Consider the following 26784-nt stretch of genomic DNA (forward strand, 5'->3'; position numbering starts at 1 on the left):
GGCCATAATAGCTGAAATAAAATGTCATAATAGACAAAGAATATATACATCATTCACCAGGTATGGGACCACAGACAAGTTACTTAACCTCTTAGGCCCTGTTTCCTAATCCTTTGCTTAATACCACACCTAATTATTACATACTTGCCTCACAAGGCTGCTTTGAGAATTTATTTACATAGAAGGAAAAAGTTTGTAATTGGTAAATCAACCATATTAATTCATCAGGTTGTTTGAGAGCTCTCATATGGCAGCAAACCTAGGAATCTCAGTGGAACTACCTCCTTTTTAAAAATATCACTAGGGCAGATATATATTACACACCCATATAAGTACACTAAGACAGAAGTCATGATGGTAAAAATGTAACTAGGAAGGTATTCTTTTCCGTGAGAGGGAAAAAAACTTAGTTGATATTACGCATCCCAATTTCCACAGCAATTAAGAAGGACTTCATATTCTGAGAGTCATTTCAGACGCAATTTTTAGCTACAATTTTTTTTTTTTTTTTTTTTGTCTTTTTCGTGACCGGCACCCAGCCAGTGAGTGCACCGGCCATCCCCATATAGGATCCGAACCCGCGGCGGGAGTGTCGCCGCGCCAGCGCCAGCTCCGCACTCTCCCGAGTGCGCCTCGGGCTCGGCCCTTAGCTACAATTTTTAACTTTAATACAGTAAACACGTCCATTGTCAAGGTCTAGAAATTGCCCAAGTTGATGAGACTTAAAATGCTGCTGAGCATTCAGGAAATAATTTACTTATATTTATGCATACATACATACACACACATATACAGCGAATATGTAATCTTTGAATAAAAAAGTACATAGTTATACATATGAGTACAGCTATATAAAACAAAGCTTAACTAGAACTAAATGGTGAGTCTTAAGTCTTGGAGAAAAGTGACAAAGTCATTGCCATTTGTAAGTAAATTCTGCCCATAAAGAGCCAACAGAAGGCCTCCCTATCTTGGTTACAACACACTAGGCAATTTGAGCCAACCCTCCCACTGAAGACAAGTAAGCACTGGACAAAATATAAGAAATGACTTTCTTAAAAAGGTCAAAGCGCCAACAGGATAGTGCTTTCAGATCCATTAAAAGACTGGAATTCAGAGAGGTAAGCCCAGGAATCCAGAAGAAGCAGCTAGAGGTTTAACTGTACCTGAGAGTATGATAAGGAAGAGGGACAAAAGAGAAAATCCTCTTCCCCCACCTTCAGGTTGGGACCCTAAGGTACTGCACCTTAAAAATTTAAGAGTGAACCGGAAATTAATCAGTCCATACACTGAATGTAACGTGGCCTTGAGTCATCTAGTTGAGCCAGGAATATCTCAGAATTTGAGATCTGATTAAATAATCTTGGATTCCCTCAAACAGATGTGCGCACACACACACAATTCTTTCTGAAAGATATCAATATTGTTCTCAAATGATTTCTCAAATAATTTTTTCAAATACTATGCCCAGCATACAATTAAAGACAAGCAGGCACATGAGGAGACAAGAGAAGATGATCAAAAACCACAGAAACAACAAAAATGGACTCAACAGGACTCCAACTACTGAAATTATCAGACATATATATATATATATATATTTTTTTTTTGCTGGCTGGTATAGGGATTGAAGCCCAGACCTTAGTGTTATCAGCACTGTACTCTAACCAACTGAGCTAAATGGCCAGCTCAGACACAAATTTTATTTTATTTTTGGGAGTGGGTGGCTTGTATGGGAATCTGAACACTTGATCTTGGTGTTATCAGCACCACATTTTAACTAAGTGAGCTAACTGGCCAGCCCCAGAAATAAATTTTAAATTATGCTTACTATGTTCAAGAAAATGAAAGCCAAACTTAAAAATCTCAGCAACAAACTAGAAACCATAAAAACTGACATAGCAGATTTTTTTTAAAAAAGCAAAGAGTAATCCTGTTACTGAAAAATGCAAAAACTGAACTTAAGAATTCAATGAACAGGTTTAACAGCCAATGGACACAGCTGACACAGTGAACCAGAAGACAGGTAAGGGAGGAAAAAAAAAAAAAGCTCAGAATGAAAAGAGGGTAAGAAACATACAGGACACCATCAGATGATCTAATATCCAACAGTTAATTGGGATCTCAGAAGGAAAAGAGAGACAAAATGGGTAAGAAGCAATATGTGCATGGCTAAAAAATTTCCAAAAAAGATGAAAAGATGTCAAAGCACAAATTTAGCAATCTCAACGAATTTCTTCCTAACTGAAAATCAACAGGCCAAGGAAAATGTATAAGTATCCTGAGAGGGGGAAAGATTAGTTTCAAAGAAGCAATAGTTAAACTGATAGCTTCATTCTCAACAACAAAAATGGAGACTGGATATCTCCAAGGAGCAGAAAGAAAATAACTACCAAACTCGTATTCCACTGCAGAGAAAATATCATCCGAGAATGAAACTGAAATGTATTCTCGGACTAATAAAAACAGAGCTCACATCCAGCAAACCCTTACTAAGAAATCATAAAGCGTAAGAAAACTGACCCAAGATGGAAGGTCACAGATACAGAAAGGAATGGAGAACTGTGAAAGTGTAAATAAGCATGTGAAAATCTAAAGAAACATTGACTGTATAAAATAGTAATATCTTGTGGGGTTTAAAATATATACAAAAAGTCAAATTATAGGATAACTGCAGCATGTAAGTCAGGAGGTAGGTAAATGGAACAATAATGTTTTAATGTTCTTACTTCAATCAGGAGGGAAGTACAAGTACCAATAGACTTTGATAAATGAAGGAAACATGCTGTAAATGCTAGGGTAATCACAAAAAGAATACAATTATGTGATATCCGAACTAATAAAGGAAAAAGAAACTGATATAAAAATAATCAAATCAAATGAAGAGAAAAAGAGAATAGGAGAAAAAGAAATAAAGAGCTGGTGGAACAAAAATGTGATGCTGTACTTAATCCTAAAATAACAGTAATTACATTAAATATAAATGTATTAAATGTTCCAAAAAAGAGAACAATTATCAGACTGGATTGATATAAAAATCTACAAATATATGCTGCTTTCAAGAGACCCATTTAAAACCTAAGAATACAGAAAGTTTAAAAGTAAAAGAATAGAAATATCATACAAACAGCCAAAATATAGTATAGCTATACCAGTTTCCGACAAAATAGACATCAAAGAAAAAGCATCACTAAAGAGTCTCTTCATGATGATAAAATATTTAATTCACCAGAACAGTATAGCAAACTAAATTTGCATGCACTACATATTTGAGGCCATGTTACCTAGTGCATGCAAAAGCTGACAAAAGTACTGGGAGAAACAGACATACATCAGTATTACAGTGGCAAATTTTAAGATATCTCTCTCAGTAATTGAAAGAATAAGCAGACAAAAATGTCAGTAGGGATAGAGATATAACACAATTAACAAACTTGACCAATGGATACATACAGAATCCTGTACCCAACAGTTGCAGAACATATGCTTTCAAGTGACTGCTAACGGGTGCAGTATTTCTTTTTGGGGTGATGAAAATGTTCTAAAATTGACTGTAATGATGACTGCACACCTGTAAAAATATTAAAAACCACTGAAGTGTACACTTTAAATGGGTGAATTGTATGGTTATCTCAAGAAAGCTGTTTTTTAAAAAAAAGATTAAAAGGGCGACCCATCACTAAGGATTCTGTAGACATTAAGTGATAAAAAAAAGTATAAATATAATGCCAATAAATTTGAAAATTCAAATGAAATGGACATTTATAAAAATATAATTTACCAAAATAGTTGTAAGAAGAAATAAACCCAAAGAATACTATTTTAAAAACTGAATCTGTAATTTAAAACTTTCCCACAAAGAAAACTCTAGACCTAAATGGCTTTACTGCTGAATTCTATCATGCATTTAAAGAAGAAATAAAACCAATCTTAACATAAACTCTTCCAGAGAATAAAAAAACAGGTATATTCCTTAACTCATTTTACAAGTCTACTAAAACCTGACAAGGACAGTACAAGAAAACAAAATTAGAGGCCAATCTTACTCATGAACAATGATCTAAAATTCCAAAGTAAAATAAAAGTAAAATGTGATATTGACCACGGTGGGTTTATTCCTGCGATGCAAGGTTGATTTAACATTAGGAAATCAATCAATATAATCTGAGTCAAGGAACACAATCTCACAGTTATATTAACAGCAAAAAAAGCATTTGATAAAATTCAATATCAATTCATGATATAAGTTCCTAAGAACAGAATGAAACTTCCTTAATCTTATACCTAGGAAAAAATTTAAAGCAAACATCATATTTAGTAGAGAAATGTTATAAAAACTTACAAGACACTATTACCACTTCTATTCAATATTATAATTGAAGTACTAGTCAGAACAGTAAGACAAGAAACAAAAGTATAACAATATGAAAAAAAGAAAAAAACGTTCTTTATTTGCAGACGAGAAGATTGAATACACAGTAAGATTCTAAAGATATTTTACCAAATGCTAGATAAAGGTCTATTTAAAAATATAAACAAAATACATAAACATTTACAATATCCAAAAATGTCAAATATCTAAGAATAAAACTCAAAAGTTGTGAACGACTTTCTAAAGAAAATTGTAAACATTAAAAGAAATTAAAGAGGACCTAAATAAATGGAGTAGTATATCATGTTCAGGAATTAGAATACAATATTATAAAGATGTCAATTCTCTCCACATTGCTCTATAGATTCCATGCAATTACAATGAAAATAACAAAAGGTTGTGTGTGTGTGTGCGTGTGCGTGTGTGTGTGGAAAGTGACAAGATGTTACTAAAATTCATATAAATGAGCAAAGGGCCAAGATGAGGTGGAAGAACTTGTTCTAGTTAATATCGAGATTTATGATAAAGCTATAATAAACAAGACAGTGCAGTATCAGTACAAGGAGAGACAAAAAGACCAATGGAACAGAACAGAAAACACAGAAACAAAACCACAGACATACGGACATATGATTCTTAGCAACAGCAGGGAAAAGACTGTATTGAGTCAATTAGCTATCCATACAGGAAAAAATAGTATTGTCCCTCACCTAACACAATACACAAAAATCAATTTCAGGTAGATGTTGGTCTATCAATGTAAGCCAAAACAATAAAGCTTCCAGAAGATAAGAGAGAATATTTTCAAGACCACGGGATGGGAAAAGATATTTTAAACTGAACCCGATGTCTAATTTAAACATAAAGGAAAATACTGACTACGTTAAAAATGAGAACTTTATCAAAAGACACATTAAAAATGAATAAGCATACCACACAGTGAAAGAAAATATTTGCAACCAGCAAGCGTTCATTTTCAGCATATAATAAAGAATCAGCAAGTCAAAATGGCAAGGAAGTACATGACACATTTCTGAAGGAATTCTAACCAAAATAAGTTACAAAAGCACAAACCTCAGTTACCTGGAAGATTTAGTTACAAATACTGATACTCTCTCTCTGAGGCTTACAGAGTGAAAGGTTTCAACTATATATTAATAATTTTAAAACTTTTTAAAATGCTCATATTTCAATAAACCAGTTCTCCCACTCCTTCTGTAATCTGAACTCTGAAAGAAATAATTACCATTGAAAAGCCCTGTTTAAGAAATCTTTGCCTACTCCAAGGTCACAAAGACATTCTCCAAAAACTGAAGCCTACCTACATATCCATCAACAATAGAATGATATATAGTGATACCTTCACACAACGTAATAGTATACAGTAATGAGAATGAATGGTCTACAACTACACACAATATTGATACATCTCACTTCCACAATGTTGCGCAAAACAAGTCAGACACAAAAAGTACAGTGGGATTCCATTCATATGAAGTACAGAAGTAGGCAAAACTAATCTGCAGTGTGAAGAGTAGGGGAATGGTTGTGGGGTAGGATGGCAGCTATCAGAGGGGATCACAAAGGGGGACTTCTAAGTTGCTGGTGATGTTCAATTTCTTGATCTGGATGCTGGTACACAAGTGTGCTCAGTTGGTGAAAATTTGCTGAGTTGTTCATTACTGATAATGTGTACTTTCTGCATATTAAACTTCACTAAAAGGTTTTTTGGGTTTTTTTAAGTATGAAGGAGTACATTTTTCAAAATTGTTTAGGGAATATGAGAGCAAAAAAGTTTGAAGTCCATTGCTTTAGGTCAAAGCACAAAAATCAAATAACTAACAAAAATTTAAAAAGCAATATGCTAATTACCAAAAAATATTCATAGAGGTGTCAAACCAACTAGTGACTCTCAAACTTACAACAGTGGTTTGAAACTATTTGAACCGAACAGGATAAACTGACTTATATCTAGATTTAGTGATGTGTTGATTCATAAACATCTAAGAAAAGCAACTTATCTTGCAGGTTTTTGTTAAATAAGAGGGGTTTTTTTTATTTTTTACTTCTCTTTCTGCAGGGGCGAGCACAGACACCCCACAGGCGCCTGGGTACAAGAGGGTTTTTAAATCTCATAAATCAACCAATAAATAGATTCACACATCTAGTCAAGCTCCCTAATTTTACAAATAAAGAAACCAAAGTCCTTTGAAGTTGGGTGATTTGTCCAAGGTTATAAGAAGCCCTGAATAAGTATAAACAATCAAAATTACTTAATGAAGTTCTCCCTCTCCCAATATTCTGTAAGTTCTAGGGGATTTCCACCCACCAAGATAGTTTGTTTACTGGCAGTGTCCTCAATACACACCATATTCAACTGAAACATTTTTATCCAAACAACTCTAAATTAATTTCTTTACCACCCATGACTAATAGCCAAAAGCTATTTCTGTGGCAGAAAAGATAAGGCTTTCTTAAAGTTCATGATGTGCAGACTAACAGATAAGTTTCTGTTTACACTAAATGACGACTCTGACATTAAACTTAAGGCATGTGTGATAATTTAGAATAACAATGGCACCTATTGCATTAAAAGGCTTAAAAAACATGACCACAAATCGAAACCAAGGATCTTCTGAAAGTGCATATGAACAAATGAATGTACTAAATTACTGACATTAATTATACTAACTTAAAATTATTTTCTTATTAAATCAATCATAACTACGATGACTACTAAAACATTAAATTCTCTAATTCATTCCAACCTGCTCTTATATTCAAGAATAAAAAGTATGCTTAACATTTTTAAAAGAGTAATTTGTCATTTTGAAGCTAAATCCATCAAAAGTGAACAGTACATAAAATAACCCATTTAGTCCTATGAAACCAGTTTTAAATTATAAAAATGCTTTAGTCTCCACCCCATCCCCATAGTGTTCTTTTCACTATCATAGGACTCTCTCCTTTTATTTCAGACTATAAAGTTCAGTGCCAAGATGAATCCCTGGACTTCCCATCCCTAGAGGAAACACCTGGCCTTTGAAGACCTGCAGAAAACTTAAAAGTAAATAAGAAAAAGGTTTTATAGCCACAGAAACCTACTCAAGAACTGGAGGTCTCAATAATACAAATACAAATCATTAACAACTAAATGCAACACGGTATCCTGGAACAGAACAAGGACATCAGTGGGAAAACTGGTAAAATCAAATAAAATCTGCAGTTTAACTAATAATAATCTACCAGTGTTTGTGTCTTAGTTTTGACAAATGTACTATGGTTATATATACTTGGGTGAAGGGTATATGGGAACCCTGTACTATCTTTGCAACTTTTTTAAGTCTAAAATTATTCTAAAATAAAAAGCTTATTTAAAAAGAAATGACTTAGCAAAAATTACCAAAGGCTGAGAAAGTTGTACATCAATTATGACCCATTCAAATGTTCACAGTCAGTATTTATCTTCAAATGATGTATTTCCATCTACAGAAGGCCTAAATGGGGGATGGGGTGGTTCACAGAAGGGACTCTTTAAATACTACCTATTTCTTCAACATTAAAAAATAAAATAAACTCCAAAAAAGCCTCAAAAAATTCTTTAGACAGGAATGAAAACAAAAAGTCTGAAACCATTCTTCAGTGGAAAGGGGAGAGAAGAATACTATTTAAGTACAATAGATGTGGGCAGTGGACAGCCAGGTAGAGAAGGGTATTCTATAAGTCCTAAGACAGTAAAGCGTTTTGTTTTTTTTTTCTTTTTTGTGACCGGTAAGGTGATCGCAGCCCTTGGCTTGGTGTCGCCCGCACAGCACTCAGCCAGTGAGTGCACCGGCCATCCCTATATAGGATCCAAACCCGCGGCGGGAGCACCGCTGCGCTCCCAGCGCTGCACTCTTCCGAGTGAGCCACGGGGTCGGCCCCTAAAACAGTAAAGCTTAATAACAATAAATACATAACATTTCTTGTACACTCACCTATGGACCAGGTGGTGTTTTAAGTGCTTCACACATATTAACACATTTAATCCTCCCAAGAACCCTATAAGGTCGGCACTATCTTTATCTACATTTTACAGATGAGAAGTTCTGTAAGTACTGGAACAGAGATTTGAAGGCAAGCACTCTGTGTAGACAGTCCATGCTCTTAACCACTACATTACATAGCCTTTTGAGCAGCCAAGCCAGGAGAAAGCTCCTGCTTTCTAGAGACCAGCCTCCACCAGAGAAGAAAGCCCTCTTCCCAAGGCTTGGGAGTCCTTGCCAGGACCATGAATAAAGATGATTCCAGCGCCCCATCTGCGGATTGCGTTCATAATCTTTTGGTACCTGATGCACTCAATGCATGTTCCTGCTGAGACACCGTTATACACAGAAGTTAGTTTTTACAGTATTATCAGTATTCAAATTTAGATATGTTGGGCTGGCCTGTGAATCTGAACATCATAAGTGACATTTTTCCTGTAGGAAAATGGTGATTTAAAAAAGAAAAACGTCTTATAAATGGACAATTTAGAAACTGAGACTCCTTCTACAAGACTCTGGCTTTAGAGATGCCAAGATAACCAAATTTTAATAAAGACACTGTAGTTGCTCAAATAATCCAGATTTGCTCATACATCAAAGTGGCATAGTTCTTTATAGCTAACATGATAGTGGTGTTAATGAAAATAACTAGCTTAATAGTCTATGGATTTCCAGCAGTTAATATACTGCATTCCCTGCCTCCCTAAATAATATTTTCATTAAAAAATTACTACCAAGTAAACAAATATATCTTTTATCCCCCCAAACAAAAGGGGTTATCATCTCAGAAGGTAGCTACAGTAGTAACTGTAATAGCAATATCGATGACAATGTAATAATAATAAGAACTAAATCTTTCTGAGCATCTACCACTCCTAGGCAAGTTTTAAAAACCATACATCCTCTGGCTCATTTAATCCTCACATGAGGCAGATACCACATTATCCCCATTTCAAAAATGAGGAAACAGGTCAGAGATTAAGCAATTTGCCCAAGAATACAGAGCTAGTCAGTGTCAGAAGATCTGAACATTTCAGCAATTTACCCCTGCAGATCATGTTTTTAACCCCTGCACCGTGTGTTTAATGAAAGAATTTGGTAAACCCTTAAAATGAACCTAGGGTACTTATTCATATTAGTTTTTCAAACGAAAGAGTGGTTTGGAAACAAAAAAAGAAAGACCCATCTTGACTTTTATTAGGAATATTTCCTCCAACCAAGCTAAGACTGAACATTTGTGGAGAACAAATATAAAATGTATTTAGCTTTGCTTTTATCACTTTGAAATTCCTGACTTAATTATTTGATCACCACACACAGTGGTAACAATATGTAACTTCGACAGACTAATAAAACTTTATCTTAAAATTTTCAGGTAAAACAAACATCCTGTCGATGTTTACCACTAAGTAAACTAGGGTAAAATATCTGCAAGAGGTCCAATAGCTTTGAAAAGTTTCAAAACAGTAGCAAGAAATGATGGGAACAAGATATTCCTTTTATAACAAACTGAAGTTCAGTTCTTTCAACATACTGTAAGATCTGCTTTAAAGACAAACATTAAGCTGAGATGGACTGAACTTAAATTTTATTTCAAACCATGTGCGTAAGTTCAGAAATTCTTCATTGACAATATAAAAAGTCTACAAATTTATCTCCCAGAAAAGCCACAGTGACCCACACAACAAATCTAATTTGGGATAGCTAAAGGTGTACTACTTACCATCTCACGGAGTAATTAACAAAAAGCAGGCTTCTGGAGCACAAGCTGATTTTTAAAATCACTTATTTGAACCTCAGAACTTGCCTTCCCAGAAAACAACAGTCAATGTGCTAGGTTTCCAAGCCAGCCCAAAGCCTAAACATCCATAAGGTTAAAGAAGTATAACAAAACATCGAACCTGCATAGGCAAGTTTTCTCATTCTTTTCAAGAAAGAATGGGGTAGGTTAAGTTGTCTTATCTGTGTCCCTCTTTACTTCCTAGAGCATAGGGATTCCGAGAAGGGGAGTGTACTTAGAGAAGCTTTGGTGCCCTCCTTGTCAGAATCCACCCTGTCAAAGTATTCAGTGTCAATTGAGAAAGGAAGGCTCCAGGTAATGGCAAGAACAGTATCAGAAAGAGGAAGGAAAGTAAGGAGAGAAATTCGAAGCAGGGAGGGAAGTGGATGTTGGATGGTTGGACAAATAAATTAATAGAAGTATCAATGAATTAAAATATAACAAATGTCCTTAAATATTCAGGATTAACTCAGTTTGACAGTTCCAAATATTTCATCAGTTCCATATCACTTTTACACAAATAAACATTTGTGACCATTGTAATAATTTGAGGTTTATTATAGAGAAAGTATGAAAATAAACTTCTAAATACATGAGAGACAATTTCCTGGTGTCATTCCTTTATATAGTGGCAATATAAATCATTTCAAAAGACTTTTTTATTTACTTGGTAAGCACTGTTATGTTATCATTTGTCAATTTTTTTCAACCTAACAGCCCAAATACTGTGAGTAATTACCTTCACAAGTAAGGAAGTATATTTAACTCTTTCTTGGGAGTATAACTATAATTAAAAACTTGCTCATTCAGACCAAAGATTACCTGTCAAGACTATAAGGTATTATTTTTTATTTATTTATTTTTTTAAAAAGATGACCGGTAAGGGGATCTCAACCCTTGGCTTGGTGTTGTCAACACCACGCTCAGCCAGTGAGCAAACCGGCCATCCCTATATAGGATCCGAACCCGTGGCCTTGGTGTTATCAGCACCGCACTCTACCGAGTGAGCCACGGGCCGGCCTAAGGTATTATTATTTAAACACAGTCCCACACTCCATACAACACATACACACTAATGTGTACTAAGGAACACAGGACCTCTTTTTCCATTTCTACGAGACATGGCTACTTAACTGAGGGTCCCAGAACAATTTCCTTCTTAAAAGATGGAGCAGTAAATCTCAAATTTCATAATAACTTTTCTAGAACTTCCAGCCAGAAATAATTAATTAGACAGGTAAATCTGACCAAATGACCTGCTGGAGGATGAGTGCCAGACACTTAGCACCTTTTTTTTTTCTTCCTAATTTCCGTGGCTGTTCTTCCAGTTGAACTCTATCCAGATGTGGAACCTCTCTCTTAAGCAGAGATAAGGCCATAACGGCAGGCTCAGCAGTGCATCAGAGATGCAACAGAGACCAGTGGGAGACAAAAGTGACCACCAGCAAGATGTTCCTGCTGTTTGACCAACATCTCAGAAACTGCCTGAGAACCTGTAAGGTCTTTCTGTGCCTAACCCCATAGGAAATTGTGGTGGATCCCATAATAGGTGCCATATTTTCTGCAAACCATGAACTGGATGAGACTGCTTTGCACTAAAGAGAAGAAAAACAGGGTTAGCTATCAAGTACTCCATTTGCTGGAGAAGGTAGGAGTGTGTGTGTGTTTGTGTGTATCTCCAAGCTCCGATAAAGCAAATTCAAACCCCTATAAATAGTTGCTATTTTATTCTGATAATGTAACTTGAAATACTATTCAGGACCAGAATAAGCAGAATATTTGATCTCTGAAGTATTTTAGACATGCTGAAACAGAGGCAAAGTTACTAAAAACATCTGGATTTGAGATAGGTCGCTACCAGCTATTAGGAATCTTTACAGATCAGCAGACTTCTGCTCAAATGTTACCTCTGTCTAGAAAATGGACACATCTGAAAAGAAAAAAACCCAAGATTATCTTGAGCCAAGGACACTGAAAACTTTCAAGATTACCAACAGAACTGAAAGGTTTCTTTGTAACAAAAATTTCCATTTTCATAAAATTTGTACCAGTCAGTACATAAACTTGTGCAGAGTATGGTAGAAAGAACACATGTTCTAGAATCAGACACATGAGTCTGAGTTCTACCTCTGCAATTTACCAGCTATATAACCTCCTCACTGAAAATACTGAAGATTACCGGAGGTTAGCGTCCTTATCTGTGCAATAAGTATAAAATTATCTTTAGAACAAGGTAGCTAAGACAATTTAATGCAATTCACATTACCCACCAAGTCCAATGCCTGAATATAATCAACGTTAGTTCTGTTTGCTAAGACACAAACTGTACAGAGTGTGGTATCTATAATTAAGGAGAAGACTGTGTCAAATGAACATACGGAAAAAAATTCAGGTTGATTGAACACAGATTATGTTCTGTCAGAGTAAAGATGGAAATCACATATTTCATATTTACCTTTACTGAAGTCTACCTTTCCCTTGATTAAGCCAGTTGTAAGCAAAAGGGGGTGGGGGGGGGGGAGGCTAAAGTTGTAAAATTTCATATCACTCACAGATTTAAAGTTATGTATGGATATATGCTTCTATTCTTCCAATGTTCATAAAAAGAGGCCACCATAAAACTCACCATGGGTGATGATGTCCTTTATAATTTAACACTGTGCAAAATTAAACTCTCATCCCAAAAGCCCTTTCTTGATTAAAACGTTTGTTTCTTCTTGCACATGTCCTTGCATACTATTGCAAATCATTCTTAAAGCAAAGGAAAGAAAGTAAACCCTCTTATCCTTCCAAAATGAAAAAGTGTGCAAAGGAAGCTAGTTTGTCAAATTGTTCTCTTTTCCCATTCATTCCTCTTCTTTTACAAACCAGAAGTAAATATATTATATGCCCAAATTACTATCTGATTGACGAACATCACTGAAGAACACAACGAATCGACAAGCCCTGTCTGGACCAAGGGTGGCAAGTTTTCTTGAAGAATTTAAATCAGTTACATTTCGGTAAAGACAGAAATGCTTTATATTTTTACACATCAACAGTATGAACTTTTAATTTTATATGCAGCTTACTTTATACCTCACCTTGTCCCCCACCCTCAAATCCTGCTTTTATGCACTTTATGGACTGGCGCACGGTACTAAACTATAGAACTCCAACTAGGAATAACTCTAATCTGCTGTTGGACTTCAGAGGACTGTGTGATCTTCTTCAAATGAACGCAGACAATGTTTCCTCCTTGCTCAACACCTGCCGACAGTCACTTGCAAACCTCTTCTACAATAATTATTGCAATTACTAACTAACCTTCCCTACATCTCTCAACACCCTCAACAGCCCCAACACTGGTGCTGCTGCTAGTTCTCATCTCCAAATACCCTGCTGGGGCTTGAAGCCCGTCCTCTTCGCAATGCCCAGGGTGCGGTGAGGAAGGGCATCAAACCCTCTGCTCGGAGGGCGAGGGCCAATCAAGCCGTCACCCCACCCCGGCCACTCCCTCTCCCCTCGGCCTCCCGGGGCGCCCGGGCGGGCGCGGACGCGCCAGGCCCTGCGCAGACCTCCGACAGCCCCGCAGTTCCCAGTGTCCGCTGCAGCCCCAGGCCGAGCCGAGCCCCGGGAATACCCGCAGTCAAGCACACGCCCACCGTCCTGGACGCAGAGTCACCGGCACGACCCCGGGGGGCGCCCCTGACGTCTCGGGCAGGTGCCGGGCCTCCTCGCGGACACTCACCCGGCAGCCGCTGCTCCCCGTCCGCTGCCGTCGCCTCGCCTTCACGCCCGTCGCCTGTTCCCACGGGGGGTCCGGGCCGGCACCGCTTCCCCGCCCGACCCCCCTCGGGTGCGCGCCGCGCGGGACTCGGATCCGGTATAAGGAGCCGCCGCCGCCCCCGCCCCTTTCCCTCCCTCCTCCCTCAGTGCGTCCCTCCCACCGAGGCCCGCCTCGTATTTCCTGGATCCGGTCTCGGTGAGAGTTTGGCAAGCAAGCCACCGGCTTCAGGGCTTCCGTCGGGCGCCGTCGCTCGCCAGGCACAAAGATGGCACTGCCGGGAACTGCCGAGGACGATCTCGCGAGACTTCCCCCAAGGGAACCGCGGGGCGGGGACCCACAGGAAAAGTGATAAATTTGGGTAGCCTGAGCAAACTCCCGCATATATCGGAAATGGGCAGTACCAGTTTCCGGGGAAGCTACTGCGCCTGTGCGCGTGCGGGTGGTGACGCATGCCCAGAATGGCCCCTAAAGTAAGACCCAGTTCTCCAGGTTTTACCTGTTTCCTCTAAAGGCTCTAGGCGGAGGAACTAGGAATAAAACCTGGTAAAGGGCTCGTTTGGATCAGGCGCTGAAGTAGAGGCGTCCCTTAGCTCTTGGTCATCCCTGAGGAGCCTGAACGACCACACACTCCCGCGTTCCCTGGAGTCCTGCAACCCTTTGTTTCTCCCTGTTCTCGCTGTCACTGAGTATTCTTTGCAAAGTTTTAGCTGGACTCACAGCTGGCAGCCACAGCCTTCCTGTTTCTCACGCCACCATCTAACTTTCTCTTTCACTTTGGTGTTACATGAGCCGTTCAGAGCTCGTACTTATAATCCCTTTTCCTGTTTTATTTGTTCTTATTCAAACGTGTGTTGTTCAGAGTTTCTGATGTGTCAGGTACTGAGGAAACAGATATTCTCTGACCTTAGGGAGCTATCCGCCTAGGATGGAAATGGGTGAGAAAAAACAATGATGACAGTTTAGCACAGTAAGTTCTATGATAGAAAAGAGTATAGAGAAGAGTGACAGATATGGGGGGAGAATGTCATGAAATACCTCAAAGAGGAAATTCTTGAAGGGTGTCTCACAGGCAGAGCATGTATTAGTCCAGAGAATCAGTCAAGGTGATGTCAGGAAACAAACCATCCTGATTAGTTTAACTGAGATCATTGAATATAAAGAATTGATCATTAGGCAACTGGAAAGGCCAGAAGAGAATTCTTAATGTATCACAGAAGTAGAAGAAACAGCTACTATGCCTAGAGCTAGGGGAACAACCTGAAGAGGTTGGGATTATTACAATTAGACATTTAGAGGAGAGTCCTTGTGGAGGTGAAATTCAGACCTCTGAGGAGGGAGCAGCACGCACTGGTGCTGATGTCTCTGAGGGGGGATCAAGAAACTGTCTCTGCAAGTGTGGGGAAACTGCAAACTGTATCTAACTGCTGCTATGGGAAGGAAGTGCCCCTGTCTCTTTGGAAGTTTCTCCAGTCTTTCTCCAGTCTGGAAATGAGAATCAGATACATGGACTAGAGCTGAACCTGACCCACATCCTGAAGCAGAGCAGCTCCAGTGTCAAGAGCCACTCATTTTGGAAGGTGGATGTTGTCAGAAAGGGGGCCATTCACCCCAAATAGTGGGGACCATCATGCTAAAACACTTGTAAAAAACCTGCTACATATTCAGGGTTTTGTACAAGCAGAGCGGCTCCAGCCAACTTGCAAACCCGTGAAAGAGAAGTAAATGCATATTGTATTGTAGTATGGTACTGAGACTTTTGCTTATTACATGGCAAAAGCAGACTAATACTCTGCTCTGCTGCACAAAGTGAGCTACGGTTAGTCTCGCTCTGTCTTCTTGCTCCACCATTCCTAGAGTGTTGTCCTAATCTACATGGTCCAGAATGTCTCAGCACCACATCACACTCCAGTCATCAGGAAGAAGAAGGCTTATCCATTCCCTTTAAGAGCATGACCCATTGGACAGAACTTAATCACATTACTACATCTGCCTGCAAGGGAGACTGAGAAATATGGTCTTATTCTAAGCAGTCCTGTACCTAGCTAAAAATTCCATGACTTTGAAAAAAAAAGTTGAGGGGACAACCAGAGACTCCATAAAATAATCAAAACTCAGAACTTGATTTAAAGTTATATCTTGTCCTTTCTCCCAGTGGGGTCCTGCCACCAGTGAGAAGCTTGGAGTCAATGAAGCACAGGGTTTGGGGTGGGTGGGGCTTCTCTTTCTGTTTCTTAGGTTTTTACTTCCCTTCCCTCATCGTGCTACCCACAGCTTCTTCTCCAGGGGTGAAGAGGATGAGAATGGAGATGGGCAAATTATTGCTTTACCGATACTCTCATAAGATGGCTTTGTCCTCTCTGGACATGGCAGGTGCCTAAAATTGGCTCTTTTCTCTTGATATCTTCTGTGGGTTCTTCTTACGCTCTCACTGGGAACATCCAATAGCACATCCCGGGACATAAAAGATGTCTTTTTTCTGTCTGGCCTCTCTATCCTCAGCTCCTGGTCTCTTTTACTTTGCAATGCTGCTACAAGTCCTCTCTTGGTTGTCAATGCCTTCTACATGACTAGCATCCAAATATTGGCTCTCTCATGGTGTAAGCTTGATTTTTCAGGATGCTCTTCACTGCACAGTTCTTAGATATGGACTCAATCTTTTGTAACTTCTTCTCAGCTCCTGCCCCTTGTGGAATACCCCTAGCTTCTCACTGCCACAATCCCTTCCCACATCGACAGGGCCTTTGACAGGGCATAAGCAAAACGCTCAAGCTCTTTTGCCTTCTGTGACACTCACCTGATCCATGAGAAATTCACATATCCTTGCCATGCTGATCAACAGTCTTGTTGCCCTGTTATTGCTGCTCCAGCTTCTGCCTTCAGAATTCTGACAAGAGGCAGGCAGCAGTGTATATACTGACTCAGGCCTCCAAGGATACATGCCGGGCTCTCCCTAGAACTCTCTCTCCAGGTTGGACCTACAGATAGCTACAGTTCAGTAACTAAACAGCTGAAGGGTGATACATCTTGAAGATACCCCTAACTCAGCTCTCAGAGGCAGCCTCACTTGGCTTCCTCTTCTCCAGTGGGAGGAAAAAATCTACAACACTCCCTCGAAGATAATAACTAAGAAATATCTACTTTACAGTCTTCTATTATTTAGGTTGGAGGAAGTATTTGAGTGATAGTCATAGAACCAGTTTTGCCACTTCTTGGTAAGTCTTATAGGGAAGGGCCTAGAAGATCTCTCTAGAATGTGATAGAATTTAGTATATATTCTCTTCACCTGTATCAGACACATCTTATGTATTTTTTCAGATATTTTTGGCCTCACCTGTTGTATCAATAATCTATTATCATGTATCAAACTACTCTAAAACATAATAGTCTGCAATAATAATCACTTTATTTCCCCATTATGCAGTGGGCCAGCAATTTGGGTTGGGCTCAGCTGGAAAGTTTTTCTGGTTTCACTCATGGTGACAAGAATAGAAGTTATTCATGGCCTTTTGCCATGGGATGACACAGCAAGAAGGCCCTCGCCAGATCCTGGCCCCTCAATCTTGGACTTCCCAGCATCCAGAACTGTAAGAAATAATTTCTGTTCTTTGTAAATTACCCAGTCTCAGGAATTCAGTTATAGAAGCACAAAAATGGACGAAGACAGTGGACCTTTGTATAGTGGACTAAGTTTTATTATCTAGTGTCTACTAACTCTTCTTTTAACAATTGTCCCAGATTTCCTTTGGTGAGGGTTGGAGGAGATTGCTCCCCTCTTTAAGTATATATGCCTTTAGTGAAATTGCCTCTAATTCCAGTTCCAAGGTTGATCATATTACTCAGTCCTAGCCAATCAGAGCCATTCCTCAGGCCATAGTAATTGGCTCAGCAGTGAGCACATGACTTAGAGCCAATCAGATGCAATGCGACTTTTGCTGAGATATCCAGGGACATATTCTCACTTTTTCCTGAGAGGATGTAAGATCTGGAGTTGCTATGGCTATCTCATAAATACAGTGGAAACTCTGCCTAAAGAATGGTACCAACCCAAAGAAAGTGAACTGAAAGATGAGGGGGTGGGAGAGAGAGAGAGAAACTAGGTTTGGGGGATATCATTTGAAATCCTGCATCAAAGAGAACCTAAAACCAGTTCTATCCCCTATACTATGCAGTTACATGAACTAATTAATACATTTTATTTTTGCATATCCTGGGATAAAAATTTTCTGTCTCTTGCAAACAAAAGAATCTAAACCGATGTACTATGAATGAATAAGTATAAAAAACGAATGGTTTGAACACTTAAGACCATGATTGAGTATAGGGAAGGCAAAGTGACTAAAAATATTTATATTCTGTATTAATAAATGTATCCAATTTTTGCCTAGTGTTTAGTGCTCAACATATAATAAGTACTTAGGACTTAAGTGCTTAATATGTGTCTATTAAATTAATTGTAATTCTATGAAAGGAAACAAACCTGGAGAACCTAAGGTGACACAGTGAGTTTGGACAAAGGATTAAACCCCTCGCCATCAAAAGTAAGTAATTTATGTATCACTTACTCACAAAATATTGTAGCTGAGAGTGTTATTTGCTTTTAGGAAGACTATAACCAACCCCTCAATATATATAAAAAATGGCATGTTTCAGCTGCTTTCTTTTTCAGACAGTCTTGAGGTCTTTCTGAACCACGGTTTTCTATTTATGGTAAACATGTAACAGTACAGAAAAACATTCGACATGAAAATTGAGGTTAAGAGAGTTGCCCAAGGTAATAGGTAACCGGTCCAGCCAAGATGGGAATTCAGCCCTTCTCTTCTCAAATGAGAGCTCGCTCTTTCTGCCAGGAACACCAGAAACAGTGAGTGTCATTTACTCATAGCCTTAGGGACTCATTCATCATTTAGCATATATTTATTGAGCTAAGTTCTGAGGACACAGAGATGAATTGGACAAAGTTCCTGGCTTCAAGGTATTTTCAGTCTATTAGAGAAAAATGTCACATAAACCAATAAGCATAATGGAATGTAGCAAATGAAGCTATATTTCATGGCTTTGGTGTTCTAGAAGCTATGGGTCTGGAAGAAGTGTTTGAGGGAGTAGGAGTTGGGAAAAGTCATGGGAATGAGAGGTGGCCTGTGGAGGTTGTCCCAAAGGAGGTCATGTGTAAACTTATAATAAAAATGAGTAAATATGTGTTCAGTTGCTATAAATGAAATAAACATTCAAAATTAAGGTTGATCATTATTTCAATTTTACCGAGGAGAAATTATGCAAAGAATTTTTAAAAATATCTCCTTTTGATGTTTGAAAAGATCACTCGTTTACTCCCAGTTCTCCTGCTCTCAATCAGAGAGTGGTGACATCACAAGAACTCTTCCTAAACTTCTCATTCTACAATCTTCTGACCCATTGTCATGAGCTGAGAGATGGGGGAGGGAACAGTTGGGAGATGGTAAATCATGGTGCAGGAGAGTGAATCCTTTTATATATTCCTTGGGCAAGGGATAGTCTTGGAGTAGCTAATAAACTGCATACATAGATCTTTTGAACTAGGGTGGCGTAGAAACTAGTTAGAAATCCATAATGTGGTTCATATGTGTAATGTCCAAAAGATAGGCTGAGGAATAATAGTTGACAATACCTAATTTAGCATATTTGGTTAGCAAATTGTAAATGAAGCATATTATAGTCAACAGTATGTTGATAATTACTCAAAATATTACATTAAATTATCTGTAATTCTACCATTGTAACACAATTACTTTCTCTTTTATTCGTTTATTTATTTAACAAGTATGTAAGGAAGCTCAGTGATGCAGGGACTTATGCTAGAAGCTGGGGTCACAGCAGTGAACAAAGAGCCATGGTCATACCTTTCCATTTAGAGGGGATGGATGCACAAACAAGTACAATAAGGTATGATAAGGGGAGGTAGGGGGAGCACTTGGTAGAGATACCTAATTGGATCTGGGGGGCTCAGGAAAGGCTTCTCAGAGAAAATGACATCTAAATTGAAGAAAGTGACAGACCCATTCAGTTCTACAAATGCTGTAATACCGGTGTCTGTTTGGGAAGGCTAATAGAGCCCCAAAGAGATTCCCAAAATTCAGTGACTTAAGGAACATATTTATTTCTCCCTAATTTAATAGTCTAGATCAGGTATTCTAGGTTGGCAGATGGCTCTCTTCCACATCGTGACCCAGCAACCCAGGTTCCCCCTGCTTTGTGGCTCTGTAGCTTCTATGACCTTATGGTTACCTACTAGATTAAGGCCGGGTTGCCACGACCAGAATTCAGCTAATAGAAGATGAAAAATGTGTGAAGGAGACACCTGGCCAGGGAGTACCGCACATCCCTTTTACTCATATCTCATTCACTAGAACTTAGTCAAGTGATTACATATAACTTCATATGTCTAGGAAGCAGGTTAGAACGGATTTTAGTGAACAGTTAGCAGACTCTACCGCAATAGTGTATGTAAAATCTTTTTAAAGATTCTTACTTTACTTATCATTACATCAAACATTTTCCATGTTTCTTCATAGTCTTCTTTAATGTGGTATACTTTTGTCATTATTCAACAAATGTGCTGCCCCTCTCCTCTGGGCCCATCCCTACAGAGCCTCTCCCAGGTGGGCATCAGTGGGGGATCAGTATCTGCCCCATTTATAGCAGATGTGCTCATATGACTTGCTTTGGCCAGTGGAATTTGAGCAGAAATGACATAACCCACACCTGAGCATAAGCTTTAAGAGCTATTGTATTACTCTGTCCTTGCTCTTTTTCTACGGCCATGAGACCAACAGGGGGGCTGGTCCTTCCAACTGGGTCCTGAGAGGAAACAGAGCAGCAGCTAACCTGCAAAGGATAGGTAACATGACTGAGAAGTAAATCTGTGGTAAATCACTAAAATATGGGGATCATCTGTTGTTGCAGCATAATCTAGCAGAAGCTGACTGAAGCAATAACATCTCCATTGTTCCACTGTGTTATACCTCCCAATTTTTTAGTCTATTCTCCCAATATTGGACATTTAGATAGTTTCCATTTCTACTATTATGTAAATATGAAATGGACATCTTTATGTGAATATTTATTTGTTTCTGTTAAATTATTTCCCTAGGATATATTTTTCAAGTTAGAAAACTGAACATATATATATATATATATATATATATATATATATATGATCATCATTATTGCTCTTGTTCCCAAGAGGGGTGTATTGTCTGTGTATTAAGTCAGGGGCCAGCAAAAAACACAAAAATCACTCTAGTACTTTCAACAGAAGGAAAATAAAAAGGAAATTGACTTCACACACAAGTAATGGGGAAGCTAAGAAGTCAGTGGTGAAATCACCCAGAGATTGGCAACAGCAGAAAGATGCTGCCACACCTAGGAATGGAGGAACACTTGGAGGAGATAGTCTTACCAGAGCCCATAAACCAGGGCCATATGAAGGGAACTAGAACCATGGCTGCATCTGCCTGGTGAGAACTGTCCAGTAGTAGCTGGGACCATCAAGGAAGGTTCAGTCTGGCAAAAGCTGGATCCATGGAAGAGATGCTGTAAGAAGTAGAAAGAGAGGGAGAAAAATACTGTGGACTCTTCCTTCTTGCTCTTCAGTCTTCTGCCAGTACTTTTACTATGGTTTGAATGTTTGTATCCCCTCCAAAATTTATGTTGGAACTTAAACCCCTATGTGACAGTATTAAGAGGTGGGGCCTTTAGGAGGTGATTAAGTCACAAGGGCAGAGCCCTCATGAATGGGATTAGCAACTTTATAAAAGGGCTGAAGGGAACTAGCTAGCCTTTGCCCTTTCATCTCTTCTGCCACGTGAGGACACAGCAAGAAAGCCCTGACCAGACACCACGTGTCAGCTCTTTGATCTTGGACTTCCCAGCCTCCAGAACTATAAGAAATAAATTTCTGTTCTTCATAATGTACCCAGATTAAGGTATTTTGTTATATAAGCACGAATGAACTAAGACAACTGTCTGTTGGCCAGACCTACCCAAAAGCTGGAAAATGTAGTTCCCTATGAAACAGAGCAAAACAGGAGAAGGGCAGCCAGAGATCTGAGAGTAAATTGAACACTAATGCATGAGTAAACCACTTTTACCAGTTTTTCCAGCATTGTGTGTTATCATCATTATAAATGTTGCTCTTTTGGCATGGGAGGCAATATAGTTTAGTACAGTAGTTAAGAGTACTGACTCTGAAGTTAGACACCCCTGTGTTTGAAATCCAGCTCTAAGTACTTACTAGTTATGAAATCTTGGGTGAGTTGCTTAACCTCTTCAAGTCTCAGGATCACATATATAAAATTTAGTGAAGATTAGATGATAAAAGCACTTAGCATAGTTCCTACCACAAAATAGGTCCTCCATAAACATTAGCTAATGTAGTCACATAAAATCTCTAGATTTGTTTAATTTTCACTTTTTTGATGTCTACATAGGATAAACACTTTCCAAGTGATTTTTTTTCACTATATGTATTTCCTCAAGAGTCAATTGTCTGTTCATTCTCTTCACTATGGGGTTTAGAGGTCCTTCTTATAAATCTAAATGACTTGTTAATATAGTGTAATTATTAATCCTTTGTCTATCACATTTTACATTTCTTATTGCTCAAGGCTAAAGAAATTGCCATTCTTCCACAAAGCTAAAAAATACTCCATTTCCTTTCGGGTTTCTAGAATTAGATTATGATATACAATTATTAAATAAGATGTATGTTTGACTGTGTATAACAGATAAATTCAGTAGTGTCAGAAAACCAGGGTTCAGCTAGGCAAGTAAGAGAGCATGCCACCACTGTCCAGGGTCCTGAGATGGGGGTCGCAGGCCAGCCCTGTCCCTGCCTCCACAACCAGGCAAGCGACAGAACACATCAAACCCATAGTGGTTAACAAAGTTCTTCAGGAGGTAGACCAATGCAGCAAAATACTTACCACAAAGCTCCATTCCCTGGAAGAGAAACTTCAAAGCAATTAATGTGAGACACAACAGAGAACATATGCCAAATCCCCCCAGAGAAAAATGGCATTATATACCAGTCCTGATACATAACACATCTGTCCTATTGTCTTTCTGTTACTTTCTCTTTCTCAGCAATCAGTAGCAGTATCTTCCAATTCATCTGGAAGAATGTCACATACAAATATGATGATTCATTTGATTACCCTATAGAAATATGTTGTCAATTCTTTGTGTTCAATAAACCCTATTCCTTAAAAAGAAAGAAAGAAAGAAAGAAAGAAAACCAGGGTCCTTCTATGTTGTTCTGCCATTTGTAGGTTGCTGCCATGGCCTCCTGATCCATGATCTCTACTGCTTCCATATTCCAGCTAGTGGGAAAGGGGAAAGAGAAAGACATATGACTTCCCTGTAAGGGTACAACCTGGAAGTTGCACACATCACACCCTGCCACATACCATTGGCCAGATATTAGTCCCATGGCCACACCTAATTATAAGGAAGACCAAGAAATGAAGTTTTTATTTTAGGTGGCCATATACTCAGCTCAAAATTCTATTATTGTAGGAAGAAGTGGTGAACAGATATGCGGGAGAACTATTGGCCTCAGCCATTCTGCTATTTTGGTCATGCAAGCAACTGTGTATGCCCTTCTTCACACACATAGAACATACCAGTCTCCAAAGTAGGGAACTCCAAAGCACAATGTTGTTACTACATACATCTCAAAGTCCAGGATCTCTGAGTGATGTGTGATCCCCTGTATCAGGTTCAGATGTGTCTCCTTGTGATCCTACAATTTATAAAAAATAAGACAACTTATGTATACAACATAATGGCAGAGTAGGAGCAAGGTAACAAGAAAAGAAACACTGATACTGAAAAGGGAGAAGTGGAACCACTCAGCAGTCATCAGTTCATGGTAATTATTAAGTACTACTGGCTTGAAAATGCAAACACTCCTTGTCCTGGCATTGGATTAAATTTCTTAGCTCATCAGACAGCCCTTAGCTCTACTCTAAAAAAACTCCTTGTCCATTGTTCTTTATAGCCCTTGGCTCTGTTCTCCAGACATTCATTTCCATTGATTTTTATGGCTTCATCTGCAGTGGGCCTTTTTGAGGGGATTGCTCAGGTTTAACAGCCTGTTTCCTGCTGAGCAGTTTTGGGGGTCCAAACACTATTCAGGGACTCTAATCATCATAGGCATTTGTAAGCCAGGCTTTTGGTATCTTTGGCTTTTGGATTCCTTCTAACACTTAATAAGCTTCTGGTCTATTTACTACTTTTCAATTACATATAGAAGTAACCATAGTCTAAGATGTCTTCCAGGCAAATTTTCTTGGGTCACTGTTCTCTCTGCTGACTCATCTTCCTCATATTCAACTTAATAGCTGTTTCCTTGAGCTCTTCTTAATAGGTTTGGGTGTGAAATTGACGTCCTTAATATGATCTGTACGTCTGCTCTGGGTCTCATTTACTGGTCAAGAAGGAAGGTGCTTGAGAGGCCACAGTATTATCTCTTGTCAAGTCTTCCTTTTTCACAGCCTCTTTAGACTGCTTCACCATAGAGCTGCAGGAAGCAGTTGGCTTTTTAAATTGTATATGGCTCTGAAATTATAGTACATAAGCAAAGAATGTACTCTTGACAGAGCTGTGTTACCTTCCATTTTTGGTTACTGTCTTGCTAGCTCTGACCAGGGTCTATCCTTCTACAGGAGGTTGCTAAAAGTAGCAAGATGTAGCATACACCCCCCAACATTTTAAATCTCTCTTGGCATTTATCCCAATGCTATTGCTTCTCATACCTGTAAGTTGTCTTCCAAGATCTTGCCAACCTTTGTTAATGCTGTGCCTCACTAAAATTTCTATTTCTTTGGAAGAAAGAGAAAATGCGTATTGGGGAAGAACTAGTGCTCTCTGCTACTAATGCCTATTGATTCAGACAGGTTCTTCACTCTGTAAAGTGAGTCAGCAACTTGTAGAAGGCATGGGACCAGTGAAATAGAAAGCTGGCACCCTCAGATTCTCGTATTGTACAGTATGAAAGGACTTGCTGTAAGAAAGGAAATCCAGACTCCCTTTCCCCCACCAAAAGAAATCGTAGCTCAACTTTTATTAATTTTGATGTGATTGTTATTGATGCCGAAAGATTATCTCTAACTAGCAATGAAACTGACTTTCTGGGCCCTGTCAAAATCCAAATGAAGAAGAACTTGATTTTGAAAGTCTAGCAAAGCAGCTACATGTTGATTTTAAAAGCTATGAAGATGAGAAAACCCATGCACTTTTACAATTTTTCAGTATGGTTGTCGGATTGCTGAAGTTTCTTCTAAAATTCATTTATTCTCTTTTAGATACATTTAATGTGAATTTGGAGCTTGTAACATATTCTACATACCCCATGATGTGTCTTCCCTTTTTACATTATAAAATAAATGTTTAAAAAGAGTAAAAAAAGTAATAATTGTTACAAATATTTTTTTCTTTCTCTTCTCAGCATGTTCATATTCTTTATTATATGTCATTTTCTTAAATGTACTCCAGATTCCTTCATCTCTAGCACTAATAATACCTTCATTAGTTTGCACTGTCAAAAATACAAATTAAATATCAATTTTATTTGAGAATGGAAACAATGACCATTCTAAGCAGGAGTTCCAGAACAAAGCCAACAGACTTTGAGAAGTTTATACTATGATTGTTATTTATACCAGTATAAAATATAAGGGACTTTAATCTATTCTGTTCACTGCTGCATACCTGGTGCCTGGAACAGTACTTGGTGGGCACTCCGTTAATATTTATTGAGTTAATGAATTAATAGATTTTTCTTTTTAATGATCCAAAAATACACTAGAAAAATATTTAATCAAAGTAGATGGAAGAGAGTTGAATCTAACAAGGAGAAGACATGGTGGGATTATATAATTCAGATATTAATGTTCATGAAAGCATTCAGACTGGGTGAAAAGACATTTAACTTCAGTTTAACATCTCTGATTATTCATACCAGAAGAGAGGAGAAGGGGCACAAGTTGTGAGAACACAATTATGTGATGGAGTGTCTCAGAAATGTGTCTCTGATGGGAGATGATGGCTGAGAAGACACTGATTCAAATGATTGGCAACATTAGTATTGAAATAAACATTTTCAAGTGTTCTTCGTATAGATAATCTCCTGGTCTCACAGCAAATTTGAGAAGTGGTTTCTATTATTATCCCCATTTTTAAAATGTGAAGATTAAGCTTCAGAGAGGTTAATAATTTGTCCAAATTCACACAGCTGATGATTGGTAGAGCCAAGACCTGAGGATCTTTGACAATAAAGGTTGAGTTGGATAAAGAAGTCATGATTTTGCTCCATTGACATTCAGCTACTCTGTGGTTCTCTCTCTCTCTCATCACCTTCTGCAACATATCTTCCTTTTATCTTAATGATATTGTACAAATGTTGTAATGCCACTATGCGTCCTGAGTTAATAAAGGGGTTCTTTCTCTTCTAGTATCCAAGGTGATGTATAATAGGTTGCTAGATCTTCAAAAAGGAAATAATGATGACTCGGACCAAAGTCCAGAATTCTTCACTAGCAACCTGCCATGTCACAAATTTCTGGGAGAGCTGTTTAGAGAGAACCCTCTGTTATGAAATGAACATTTGTGCTCCCTAAAAATTCATATGGTGAAGTCCTAACCCTCAGTGTGATGCTATTTGGAGATTGAGCCTTTGGGAGATAATTAGGGTTAGACAAAGTCATGAGAGTGGAGTCCTCATGATGGGATTAGTGGTCATAGAAGAAGGAGAAGGAGAAGAAGGAGGAGGGTAATGCAGAGGAGGAAGAGAGGGAGGAGG

The 26784-nt window shown here is 38.5% G+C and overlaps 1 protein-coding gene across 1 annotated transcript in view; it reads right to left on the reverse strand.

Moving 5' to 3' along the window:
* Positions 1-14036, reverse strand: part of TAB3 (TGF-beta activated kinase 1 (MAP3K7) binding protein 3) — a 57825-nt gene extending 43789 nt beyond the window's left edge. The window contains exon 1 of the mRNA XM_063084123.1: positions 13908-14036. The gene's annotated coding sequence lies outside the window, so the exon portion shown is untranslated. The remainder of the gene's footprint in view (positions 1-13907) is intronic.
* Between the last annotated feature and the right edge of the window lie 12748 nt (positions 14037-26784).

The sequence above is a fragment of the Cynocephalus volans genome, chromosome X (assembly GCF_027409185.1).
Source record: "Cynocephalus volans isolate mCynVol1 chromosome X, mCynVol1.pri, whole genome shotgun sequence".
Taxonomy (NCBI): Eukaryota; Metazoa; Chordata; class Mammalia; order Dermoptera; family Cynocephalidae; genus Cynocephalus; species Cynocephalus volans.